This window comes from Heptranchias perlo, unplaced genomic scaffold (assembly GCF_035084215.1).
Source record: "Heptranchias perlo isolate sHepPer1 unplaced genomic scaffold, sHepPer1.hap1 HAP1_SCAFFOLD_55, whole genome shotgun sequence".
In the NCBI taxonomy this organism is placed as follows: domain Eukaryota; kingdom Metazoa; phylum Chordata; class Chondrichthyes; order Hexanchiformes; family Hexanchidae; genus Heptranchias; species Heptranchias perlo.
Genome location: NW_027139570.1, coordinates 2,919,615 through 2,932,693, shown reverse-complemented (window position 1 = coordinate 2,932,693; position 13,079 = coordinate 2,919,615). Strand labels below are relative to the sequence as shown.

Here is a 13,079-nt window from a genome sequence, read left to right as displayed (position 1 = left end):
GTTGAACATGTGGACCGTCAGGGGCCCTTCCTTCCCCAGTGGGAGTGTGAAGAGCGGCTCCTCAGTGTGAAGTGACAGCGGCCCTTCCATCCCCAGTGGGAGTGTGAAGAGCGGTGTGTGTGATAGATGGATAGAGAGATAAATAGATAGAGAGACAGGTAGATAGATAGTTAAATAGATGGATGGAGAGATAGATCGATAGAGAGATATATAGGTAGATAGATGGATAGAGAGAAATATGGATAGAGAGATAGATGGATAGATAGATGGCGAGATAGATAGATAGATAGATAGATACATTTAAAGCAGTGGAGAGACAACAATACATACAAATCAGTCGAAGTAGATTTATATTGATTTTTAATAAGGTGAAAATAACAATGGATGTTGTTGAAAGAGATAAAGAAACATAAAATTAGTAGAAAGATAGCACGATAGACAGATTTATAATTAGAGACAGAGTTAGAGATTGGCAGAAGGAGCGATGGAGAAGTGGAGTAAGTTGGAACATTGGGGGCGGGGAGTGGGTGCAGGAATAGTCCGTCTTTTTGTGATAGTTTAATTGAAATGTATTGAGTCAATTGAAGATCAATTAACAATGGGCCGCTACAAATTGCCCGGTACAAACTCAAATATCCCTCGCCCCAATAAAGCTATGCTGGTAAAGAAACAACTCTATTGACACCCAAACTGAACGGCAACAAATCAGCAAAGGTTACTTGAAAGGCATCCAGTGATGAGCTTCAGACTGAATGTACTGGGGATGTTGTACTGAATTAGGCCGACCATGGAAGGCCCTGCAGTGATACTACATATCACGTGTTTCTCTGTTCTAATGTTGAGAAAAGACTCGAAATTAATTGAATACAACTGCAGTTCCTGAACGGGACTTTCTCCTTCACCTTAATATCCTCTAAACAGATCCGCCGCCTATCAAAGTCAACCTGCTTGACCTGTTCGGACTTTGACATTTGAGTTAATGATTAGTTTTGGGGGACATCGGAACATAGGAAGAGGAGTAGGCCAATCAACCCCTCGTGCCTGCTCCACCATTTGATAAGGTCATGGCTGATCTGTGATCTAACTCCATATACCTGCCGTTAGCCCATATCCCTTCATACCTTTGGTGGCCAAAAAGCTATCTATCTCAGATTTAAATTTAGCAATTGAGCTAGTATCAATTTTCCGTTTGCAGAAGAGAGTTCCAAACTTCTACCACCCTTTGTGTGTAGTGCTGTGTTAGTTTGAGGTGCTGGATTCTTTTGAGGAACACTCTTGGTTTGAGGTGCTTTATTTGTTTGAGGAACACTCTTGGTTTGAGGTGCTGTAATTGTTTGAGGAACACTATTCGTTTGAGGTGCTGTAATTGTTTAAGGAACACTATTACTTTGAGGTGCTGTATTTGTTTGAGGAACACTATTAGTTTGAGGTGCTGTATTTGTTTAGGTCCAGTATTAGTTTGACGTGCTGTATTTGTTTGAGGACCACTAATAGTTTGAAGTGCTGTATTTATTTAGGTCCAGTATTAGTTTGGGGTACTGTATTTGTTTGAGGAACACTATTAGTTTGAGGTGCGGTATTTGTTTGAGGAACACTATTAGTTTGAAGTGCTGTATTGTTTGAGGAACACTATTAGTTTGAGGTGCGGTATTTGTTTGAGGACCACTGATAGTTTGAAGTGCTGTATTTATTTAGGTCCAGTATTAGTTTGGGGTACTGTATTAGTTTGCGGAACACTATTAGTTTGAAGTGCTGTATTGTTTGAGGAACACTATTAGTTTGAGGTGCGGTATTTGTTTGAGTTCCTGTATTAATTCGAAGTACAGTATTAGTTTAAGGTGCTGTATTAGTTTGAGGTGCTGTATTAGTTTGAAGTACTGTATTTGTTTGAGGCACTGTATTAATTCGAGGTACAGTATTAGTTTGAGGTGCTGCGTTAGTTTGAGGTGCTGTATTAGTTTGAGATGCTGTACTAATTTGAGGTAATATATTAGTTTGAGGTACTGTATTAGCCTGAGGTGCTGTATCAGTTTGAGGAGTTCTTTAGTTTGAGGTGTTGTATTAGCTTGAGGTGCTCTATTAGTTTGAGGTGCTGTATTAGTTTGAGGTGTTGTAGTAGTTTGTGGTATTATATTAGTTTCAGAATCTGTATCAGTTTGAGGTGCTGTATTAGATTAAGGTGTTGTATTCGTTTGAGGTACTGTATTAGTTTGAGGTACTTTATTAGTTTGAGATGCTGTATTAGATTGAGATGCTGTATGAGTTTGAGGTATTATATTAGTTTCAGGTTCTGTATCGGTTTGAGGTACTGTATTAGTTTAAGGTGTTGTATTTGTTGGAGGTAGTGTATTAGTTTGAGGTACTTTATTAGTTTGAGACGATGTATTAGCTTGAGGTATTATATTAGTTTCAGATTCTCTATCCGTTTGAGGTACTGTATTAGTTTGAGGTACTGTTTAATTTGAGAAGCTCTATCAATTTGAGGTGTTATATTAGTTGGGGTATTTGTATTGTGAGGAAAGAGGTAGTCTTTATATTGAAGTAATATTAACCTTTTGCTTTTGACTCTTAAGTAAGGAAGTATAAATCTCTGTTGGGAGAATGAAACTACAATCATAAGACAGATTTGCTTCATTTGATATGCATGCATATGATTAATATAGAGACTAGTAGATTCTGAAGTCCAGAAATTCTTTGATTTTAGCTGATATCATTATACTCGTAAGTTTAATTATTCTTTCGATATAAACAATTCTCTGACCATCATAACAAGGCCTTTAAATCATTCAGAGCTGGTGTGTATGTGTGTCAGGCAGCATTGTGTGCTATTCGTCTTACCAGCTTCACAGGGAAGCAGGAGAGGTGTGAGATCTGTCTGATTGCTACGTATCATTCCAAGCTGACGGAGCGGGAAAGGGCTGTACTGGTGAGAGATAAACACCATTCTGCTTTCTGGTCAATGGGCAAGGCCATATGTTTTAACCAACAAGTTCAAAAGTTAAGTTATAATTAATGCCTAAAGCAGAACACCTGGCTGTGTGGAAGGAGCCTGTTTGCACCACAAGGCGACATCTAGTGGAGGAGTGTAGTTAGGTGATGAGGGAAGTGATACTCTGATAACATCGAAAATGCTGGAAACCCTCAGCAGGTCAGACAGCATCTGTGGAGAGAGAAACAGAGTTAATGTTTCAGGTCAATGACCTTTCATCAGAACCAAGTTGGGCAGTTGTGTTAGGTAATAGTATGAAACAGAGGAATTGTTTCACTCATGTGGGGTGATTTGGAGACTTTTCAGTCTTTGGAAGTTCAAGATCAAAAGTAAAATAAGGGCTTCTCCGGGATTTGAACCAGGACCTCTTATATATTTGGATTAATAACCACAAAGCGAGAATCAACCCCTGGATGAACCAGCCCACGGATACAAAACAATGCACTCAAGAGCCAGCTATCGTAAAACACTTTTTGGTGGCTATCCTTGATAAGCAATTATGAGGACAGGTTGCAAAGACTAGACTTGCATTCCCTTGAGTATAGAATATTAAGAGGTGATCTAATTGAGGTGTTTAAGATGATTAAAGGATTTGACAGGGCAGATAGAGACTATTTCCACTGGTGGGGAGACTCCAGAACAAGGGTGTGTAACGTTAAAATTAGAGCTTGGCCGTCCAGGGGTGATGTCAGGAAGCACTTCTTCACAAAAAGGGGAGTGGAAATCTGGAACTCTCTCCCCTAAAAAGCTGTTGAGGCTGGGGGTCAATTGAAAATTTCAAAACTGAGATTGATAGATTTTGGGGCTAATTCGGGAGTTTAATGACTTTGACATTTTTTTCCCTGTGACTTGTATAGTTTCGATCGATGAAATGTTCGTGAAAAGTGTCAGTGTAAAGAGAGTCAGCAGGTCAGTTTCTTCAGACCTGAGACCGAAAAGTTTGTCGTTTTCATAGTGTAGCGGTTATCGTGTTCACCAGTAACATGCAGAAAGTGCCCGATTTGATCTCGGAGGGAAGCATTTTGTTGGGATTTGCTCCCCATAAACCTCCAGGGTCGAGTTTCTTCAAGTGTGAAAGGGGATACAAACCTTTTTAAATTTAACAGCGGCTGCACCGGATTCCTGGTATAATAAGCACGAAACATTTTTAAGCAGACTCCTAAAATACATAATGGAAAATGGGAAGGGATAAAAGTTCATGAAATGCAAAGCGCAAAGATTTATTAACGTTTCAATTGTCAGTTCGCAAACAAGTTAGCATTTCCTTCAGTGTGTAACAGAACGTATGAATGGTGATTGAAAAGAACAATAAGTGTCTCACAGACTTGAATTATTTTTGTGCAATGAACTATTCCCAACCACAAGGGAACACTGCATCAATCATATATATTTAAGTAAGTAATAAGTATATATAAATATATAACCTATGCCATCAGTTAACCTCGTGGCGCAACGGTAGCGCATCTGACGCCAAATCAGAAAGCTGCGTGTCCAAATCACGTCGAAGTTACTATTTATCTTACCATTCATAGGAGCCTGGATAATTTCGGAATTAATGCTTTTTAACAATAAACGGAACTTTGGTCACTAGTTCTGCGGTGCCAGGGAGGGAAGCGTCTTTTCAAAATAAACTGCTGGTAGCGGTGAGCAAGTTTAGGCACAGCAGGTGTTGGGACAAGTGAGTGAACCGTCTTAGTTCAGTTGGTTGTTGCTTTAACGCCCGGGTGCTTGATTCTGACACATTGATGGGCCCGACAGACAAGGAAGTAGCAGTTTCCTCAGGCTTGGCTAGCTCAGTCGGTAGAGGCATTCACCTCAGGATCGTGGGTGCTAGTTTCAACTTTTATGCTGCACTCATGAGCGGACCCCAGCGCTCCATTTTCGCTGAAATGGAGAATTTCTCCGCCACCTTTTTCATGATATCACAATTGCTGGCGTGCGAGTGAAAACGGCCCTCCGCTTCACTGTGAGTGCAAGAGACAAGTCTGTTCGTGCCGCGCGGCGTCCAATGAATGACAAAACTTTGAAAGAAGAGTTAGTGATTCAGGTACACAAACCTCGCTGGTGGATAAGAGATTTTTTTGTCAGAGGTTCGAGCCTTGCCTTCATCTCTTGCCCTTTGCAAGGCACTTTTTCCGGTTTAATTGTACAAACTGGGTGAGTTGGTGATCGGGGGTACTGCAAGAGATTCAGCGGCCCCGGGTGAGACACAGAAAAATCCGCCCAAGCCCTGTCCCAATGTACGTTTGTGGAAGTATGCACGGGAGGGGACGGTGTGATGTTCCAGTCAAATCCCCTGTCCGGGAACGCCTCGATTTTAAAATTCTCATCCTTGCTTTCAAATCCCACCATGGCCCTCGCCCCACTATACATCTGTAACCTACAACCCTCCCAGATCATGTGGCTACAAGGGCAGGTCAGAGGATCGGTATTCTGCGGCGAGTGACTCACCTCCTGACTCCCCAAAGCCTTTCCACCATTTACAAGGCACAAGTCAGGAGTGGATGATTGCAGCTCCAACAAAACTCAAGAAGGTCGACACCATCCAAGATAAAGCAGCCCGCTTGATTGGCACCCCATCCACCACCCTAAACATTCACTCCCTTCACCACTGGCGCACTGTGGCTGCAGTGTGTACCATCCACAGGATGCACTGCAGCTGCAGCAACTCGCCAAGGCTTCTTCGACAGCACCTCCCAAACACGCGACCTCTACCACCTAGAAGGACAAGGGCAGCAGGCACATGGGTACACCACCAACTGCGCGTTCGCCTCCAAGTCACACACCATCCAGACTTGGAAATATATCGGCCGTTCCTTCATCGTCGCTGGAACTCACTACATAACAGCACACGGACTGCATCGGTTCAAGAAGGCGCCTCAACACCACCTTCTCAAGGGCAATTAGGGATGGGCACTAAATGCCGGCCTCGCCAACGACATCCACATCCCATGAACAAATAAAAACAATATCTGTGCTCCTCCAATTCTGGCCTCTTGCGCATCCCCGATTTTAATCACTCCACCATTGGCGGCTGTGCCTTCAGCTGCCGAGGCCCAAAGCTCTGGAATTCCCTCCCTAAACCTCTCCGCCTCTCTCTCCTTCAACACATACCTTAAAACCTACCTCTTCGACTCAGCTTTTGGTCACCTGTCCCAATATCTCCTTATGTGGCTTCGTGTCATGTTTTGTTTAATAACGCTCCAGTGAAGCACCTTGTGACGTTTTACTACGTTAAAGGCGCTATATAAATGCAGGTTGTATCCTCTGCTTATCGACTCTCCTGCCAATGGAAACAGCTTCTCCCCATCCATTCTATCAAAATCCCCTCATAATTTCAACACCTCTATTAAATCTCCCCTTCACCTCTTTTTGCTCGAAGGTGAACAATCCCAGCTTGTCCAGTCTCTCCACATAACCCATCCCCGGACACGCTTAGGGAAACGGAATTGGAGACGAATAAAGGACAGACCAGACAGGCGGCCAAGACGCAGCTGAGTCGGCATGTCCCCCTGGAACAGGTACTCTGATGTTGCATTTGAAATTAAGAGGTCGGAGCCATTTAAAGCGCTCCCAGTTACTGCAGATCAGGGATCAAAACCTGACATCAGCGCAAGAACGCTCACAACACTTTTTCTTTATTTCTTCATGGGATGTGGGCGTCGCGTCGCTGGCGAGGCCGACATTTATTGCCCATCCCCAATTGCCCTTGAGAAGGTGGTGGTGAGCCGCCTCCTTGAACCGCTGCAGTCAGTGTGGTGAAGGTTCTCCCACAGTCCAAAGAACTGACAGAAAAAGCACCGGTGGGCGCGCAGGTTGCAGGAGAGCTGGTTGGCGGTGATATCGATGCTGTGAGCGAGACCAGACCGTTTCCATGTTTCCACAAACAATGTCCCATCCTTTATTTCTGGAAAAGTAACACTGATCGTGGTCAATTGCATTTCTGTGGCTGCAGCATGTAACTTTGGCTCGGTGAAACGCTGCTTTGTGCATCTTGCGGATTGTCTCTGTGACGTAATTAGTTAGCGCGTTCGGCTGTTAATCGAAAGGTTGGTGGTTCGAGCCCACCCAGGGACGAAAATTGCACTTTTTTTCTTCCCACTTTCGGATTCATTGCCTCATTCTGATAGCACTGAAGCCGGTGCCAGGTTTTAATTCCTGATCTGCAGTAAATGGGAGCACTTTAAATGACTCCGATCTCTTAATCTCATTTCAAGTTTTCTAATGTGTGAATTGTCTGCAAGAAAACACTCTGTGAACAACGTCATCTGAGCATGCCTGATTCGCCATAATTTGCACTGCCGTCGGATATCAGGCACATGAAAAAAACAGTGAAATGTCTGTGTGAGCGCGATGCTCTGGGATTCCCTGCCTGACCATCACCACCGATCCTTCTCTGCAGCCTTCCGAAATACAGCGCAGTAAATGTATCCCTGTGAAATGAGCTCCTGGACAATGATACGGAAATTAGTTTGGCTGAGGGTTTATGTCCCTAACACGGCGCTTGAGCCGTCAGGTTTCCGTAGTGTTGTGGTTATCACGTTCGCCTCACACGTAAAAGGTCCTTGGTTCGAAACCAGGCGGCAGCATTTTAAAACATTGTTCCCATTAAAAATGAGTGAATATTTAACGATTCACACTGCTGATTCAATGTGAACAAAGTCCATATCTCACAGCCCTGTTATTGCAGTTCGCTGCAAGCAGGCAACGAAAGCCAGTGCATTTGGGGGTGAAGGCTGCTTCCAATCCTGTCTCACACCCCGTGGGACCTGGCGGAGATTTGATGAACCCTATCTGTTCAACCAAGGTGGGATAAATGAATCGGTGTTTGAGAAACATTCATATGTGTCATAAAAATCCAGGACTCCAGATGAAAAGGCTGCGTGTTCACATCACATCGGGGTCAGTGTTTCTTTCACCGCTCACATGACACTGGATAATCCCAGAATGAAGGTTTTAATTGCTTTTTCAACAAAAAGAAACAGAAGTTTGGTCAAAACCCTGACTCAGTGCCTACCCAGTGGCAGGGAGGGAAGCGACTAATACTCTCGTTTATTTCATGCAACAAACTGACACGAATACTGGTATTGATTCAAAATCGACCTGCAGATGGACACACAGAAAAAAGACAGCCACAGAAACAGACAGCAACTACTTGCATATATCTATAGCGCCTTTAACGAGGTTAGACGATTTTAGCTCGGTAAACTTGCTTCAGCACTCTGAAATGTACTTGTCCATCCTTCAGAGGTGACGGGAAATATATTTTTTGCCTTTCGAAAAAAGACGCGAAAAGCAGAGACATGTTTTGTTTTCAACACGGCTGGTGAAATGGCCGGACTATCATAAATTAGGAGTCGCCTTTGAAACATTTAAAGGCGACGACCTAAAAATCACATGGTGCAAATTAAAAATCACGGTTACTATTTATTTAGGTCTGAAAGAAATAACAACAAACATATCAGTCAGCGTCCGTAGTGAGACGGTGTCTAACTTGTTTGCTGCGAAATTCACCGCTGGGCTAAAGCTGACGCCGTTTAAGGGACGCGAACCCACTCAATGTCAAGGATGGGTTCATAACCATCAGGACCCGTCAATGTCAAACACCTCCTTTCTTGTTCAATAGAGGGAGCAGAGGCGTGTACATCATCAGACGCCAGCAACTTTAAGAAATGGAACAGATAAAGGCACAGATGCAAGTTCCAAATCTTTTCAATGCAAAGTTATTTCACTTTATTTAAAGTGCCGTGAGGCTGAAAACGGGTCCCAGGTGATTGGCGTTCACTCGTGACTTGTTTTTCAGTGTTTGTCCATCAGGTTTGCAATTCAATTTGTATTGGATATTGAAGATATTTCAGGATGATTGCACAACATACCATGTGTAAAGCAACCATCTTGATAACTTCAATCATCAAACACTCTACATCGACGCTGCAGAGGCCCCATCACCCCTTTCAATATTGTTTTTCTTAACTCACAGTTTTCAAAAGGGAATTGGATAAACGCTTGAATGGAAACTTTTTCAGGGCTATGGGGAAACAGCAGGCGAGTGGGACGACCTGGACAGCTCTTTCAGAGAGCTGGCACACGCACGATGGGCAGAGAGAAACTATTTCCGCTGGTCGAGGATTCTAGGACTTGGGGGCACAGTCTAAAAATTAGAGGCAGACCTTTCAGGAGTGAGATTAGAAAACACTTCTACATACAAAGGCTATGTTCCGATGCTCCTATGTTCCTATGATATTATTAATATAGAATTCCGACAGGCATTTGATAAGGTGCCACACAAGAGACTGTTGGCAAAAATGAAAGCGCATGGAACTTGAGGCAACGTATTGACATGGGTAGAGAATTGGTTAGGAGATAGGAGACAGAGAGTAGTGATAATGGGTACATACTCCAATTGGCAGGATGGGACTAGTGGTGTCCCCCAGGGATCTGTAACTGGGGTCTCAGCTTGTCACCATATTTATCAATGACTTTGATGAAGGAATAGAGAGTCGTATATCCAAGTTTGCTGATGACACTAAGTTAGGTGGGACAGTGAGTCGTGTGGATGCGATTGGAAAGTTGCAAAGGGACATTGATAGATTAAGTGAGTGGGCAAAACTATGGCAGATGGAGTTCAATGTGGGGTAATCCACTTTGGACCGATGTTCAGGGTATTTTCCAAATGGTAAGAAGCTCGGAACTGTGGAGAAGCAGAGAGAATTAACGGTTCTTTTGCATAAATCAGTAAAAGCTAACGGACGGGTCCAAAAATAATTTAAAAGGCGAACGGAATGTTAGCCTTTATCTCAGGGGGCTGGAATATGAAGAAGTGGAAGTTATGTTCCAGTTATATAAAGCTCTGGTTAGACTGCGTCTGGAGTAACTGCGTTCAGTTTTGGACACTGCACCTCAGGAAGGATAGATTGGCCTTGGAGCGGGTGCAGAGCAGATTCACCAGAATGTTACCGGGGCTAAAAAGGTTAATTTATGAGGACAGGCTGCATCGACCGGGCTCATATTCCCTCGAGTATAGAAGATTGAGGGGCGGTCTGAGCGAGGTGTTTAACATGTTTAAATGATTCGATAGAATTGAGATAGAGAATCAATTTCCTCTGGGGAATCAAGAACGAGGGGGACATAACCTTAAAATTAGAACCATGCCATTCACGTTCGAAATCAGGAAGCACTTTTTTACACAAAGGGCAGTAGAAGTCTGGAACTCTGTCCTCCAAAAGACTGTGGATGCTGGGGGTCAATTGAAGCTTTCAAGACTGAGATCGATCGATTTTGTTGGGTAAGGGTATCGAGGGATAGGGAGAAAGGCGGGGAAATGAAGTTGAGGAACAGATCATCTATGATCTAATTGAAGGGCGGAACAGGTTCAAGGGGCTGAATGGCCTCCTCCTATTCCCAATGGAAATGTTCAGAATATGGTTTGTTGAGGCTGTGACGTCAGGGTCAACCCTGTCCAAACAAGGCAGGTCACATTTGGGAGTTTAATAACTTTGAAATGAACATAACTGGAACATAACTTCCACTTCTTTATATTCCCGCCCCCTGAGATAAAGCCGAACATTCCTTTAGCCTTTTAAATTATTCTTTTGTGACTTGTGCAACTTCGATCAATTGAATAGTTGTGAAAGAGAATCAATGCAGTCATTCGAACTTCTGGCTGATAAACAAAACCGAAGTTTCTGTAGTGTAGCGGTTGTCAGGTTCGCTTTTCACGTGAAAAGTCCACGGTTCAATCTCGGACAGCCGCATTATGTTGGGGCAAATTTATTTTTTCTCTGTGAAATAGCCGGTCCTGTTAAATTTGACACAAATTCGTGGTCTCACGAGCACTGAACATTATAAACCGAGCCCTTAAAAATACAGTGTGTAAAATGAGAAGGGATAAAAAGTTCATCGCACAAAAGAAATTATTAAAGTTTTCCAACTTCCCTCAGTAGCCTTTCATTCTGGAAAATAACGTTATCGGTTAATTAATGGTGATGAAAACAATGGTTGTTTTTTTTCTTCCCACAGACTTTGAGTTAGTTCATGCGACAAGTGTTCAAAAGTTACTTCCCTGACCGGGAATCGAACCCGGGCCGCGGCGGTGAGAGCGCCGAATCCTAACCACTAGACCACCAGGGAGCTCTGTTAGTTGGTTTATCAGGTGTAATATGGATTTCGCTTTCTCTGTGATTCAGCTTTTAATTCTTTTTAGCTCCCGATTGCGGATATTCCCGTGATTAAATAGGAATAAAGTACAATAGGCTCAGGAAAACCCGGGGAGGTGGCATCCCGCTCACCGAGCCTTTCCAGCAGCATTTATCTTACCAAGGACTGGAGTGAGTGAAACTTTCTCTGGGGGGTCTCAATGTGCAAAGGGTGGCGAGTGAAGAAATAATTTATCAGTCAGGATGGCAGAGCGGTCTAAGGCGCTGCGTTCAGGTCGCAGTCTCTTTCGGAGGCGTGGGTTCGAATCCCACTTCTCACATCAGTTATTTTGACTCCTATTTTATTTGTTGCTTGAGCTGCGGTTGATTTTTCGGCCCAGTTGATTTGCTTTTTCTGCAATAAGCAATCCGGTCTCGATCCACTGCAAGTTTTGACGCCAAGCGGCTCAACTCTAAACCGAGCTTTAAACGAAAATATGCTTTAAACACAAGGCAACAACTATAGAGAGAACTATAGAACAGCCCATATCCCTTCATACCTTCGGTTGGCAAAAAGCTATCGATCTCAGATTTAAAATTAGAAATTAAGCAAATATCAATTGCAGTTCGGGGAAGAGAGTCCCAAACTTCTTCCATCCTTTGTGTGTACAAGTGTTTTCTAATCTCACTCCTGAAAGATCTGGCTCTAATTTTTGGACTGTGCCCCCTCGTCCAAGAATCCCCAAACAGCGGAAATAGTTTCTCTCTATCCACAAAATGTCAATGACACGGTCAATGAAAGGTACAGTTCACGAAGGTGGCTCACCAGCACCTTCTCAAGATCAATTAGGGATGTGCAATAAATGCTGACCTTGCCATTGACACCCACATCCCATGAATGAAGACAAAAGTCGCCTGCATGGCCGAGTAATTTCCTGCTGCTAAACGACGGGAAGAATGAAACCATCGGCTTCAGTCCTTTGAACGAACTGTATACACTTGCCGTCGAGCTCAATCCCCACTTGGTCCTCTGCCCCGAATATCCACGACATCAGAAAATCCTCCATAACATAGAATCACAGCATGGAAACATCACAGAAGGAGGCCATTCGGCACATCGTGCCTGTGCCAACTCTTTGAAAGAGCTATCCAATTAGACCCACTCCCCTTCCCTTTCTCCATAGCCCTGCAAAATTTTCCCCTTCAAGTATTTATCCTGTTCCCCTTTGAATATTATTATTGAATCTGTTTCCACCACCCTTTCAGGCAGTGCATTCCAGATCATGGCAACTCGCTGCGTTAAACAATTCTCCTCATCTCACCCCTGTTGCCAATTACCTTAAATCTGTGTCCTCTGGTCACCTCCTTTCTGGCACTGGAAATAGTTTCTCCTTTTTTATTCTTTCAAAACCTTTCATGATTTTGAACACCTCTGTTAAATCTCCCATTAGCCTTCTTTGCTCGAAGGAGAACAACCCCAGATTCTCCCGTCTCTCCACCTCACTGAATTCCCTCATCCCTGGCACCATTCCAGTAAATCACCTCTGCACCCTCTCCAAGGCCTTGACATCCTTCCTAAAGTGTGGTGGGCAGAATTGTGTGGTGGCCAGCTGGGCCTAACAAGTGATTTATAAAGGTTTAGCATAAGTTCCTTGCTTTTGTACTCTAGGCTTCCATGAATAAAGTCAACGATTCCGAATACTTTTTTTTAATAATCTATTCAAGTTGTCCTGCCACCTTCAAAGATTTATGTACGTATACCCCCAGGTCTCTCTATTCCTGCAGCCCCTTTAAAATTGCACCATTTAGTTCAAAGAACTGGCACAGGCACGATGGGCCGAATGGCCGCCTGTGTTTCTATGATTCTATGTTTTTGATTACCCCTCTATGAAGCTCTTTGTGATATCCCCCAGAAGTGGGAGTCAGCAGTTCACTTTCTCCCTTTACACTTCCAT

General features: G+C 43.5%; 3 non-coding genes across 3 annotated transcripts; 2 read left to right on the top strand and 1 right to left on the bottom strand.

Moving 5' to 3' along the window:
* The first annotated feature begins 6,992 nt into the window (after window positions 1-6,992).
* On the top strand, window positions 6,993-7,066 carry trnan-guu (transfer RNA asparagine (anticodon GUU)). Its single transcript has one exon. It is a non-coding gene; the product is annotated as a tRNA-Asn (tRNA).
* A 3,981-nt stretch (window positions 7,067-11,047) lies between these two features.
* On the bottom strand, window positions 11,048-11,119 carry trnae-cuc (transfer RNA glutamic acid (anticodon CUC)). Its single transcript has one exon. It is a non-coding gene; the product is annotated as a tRNA-Glu (tRNA).
* A 263-nt stretch (window positions 11,120-11,382) lies between these two features.
* On the top strand, window positions 11,383-11,465 carry trnal-cag (transfer RNA leucine (anticodon CAG)). The gene has a single exon. It is a non-coding gene; the product is annotated as a tRNA-Leu (tRNA).
* Window positions 11,466-13,079: the final 1,614 nt, after the last annotated feature.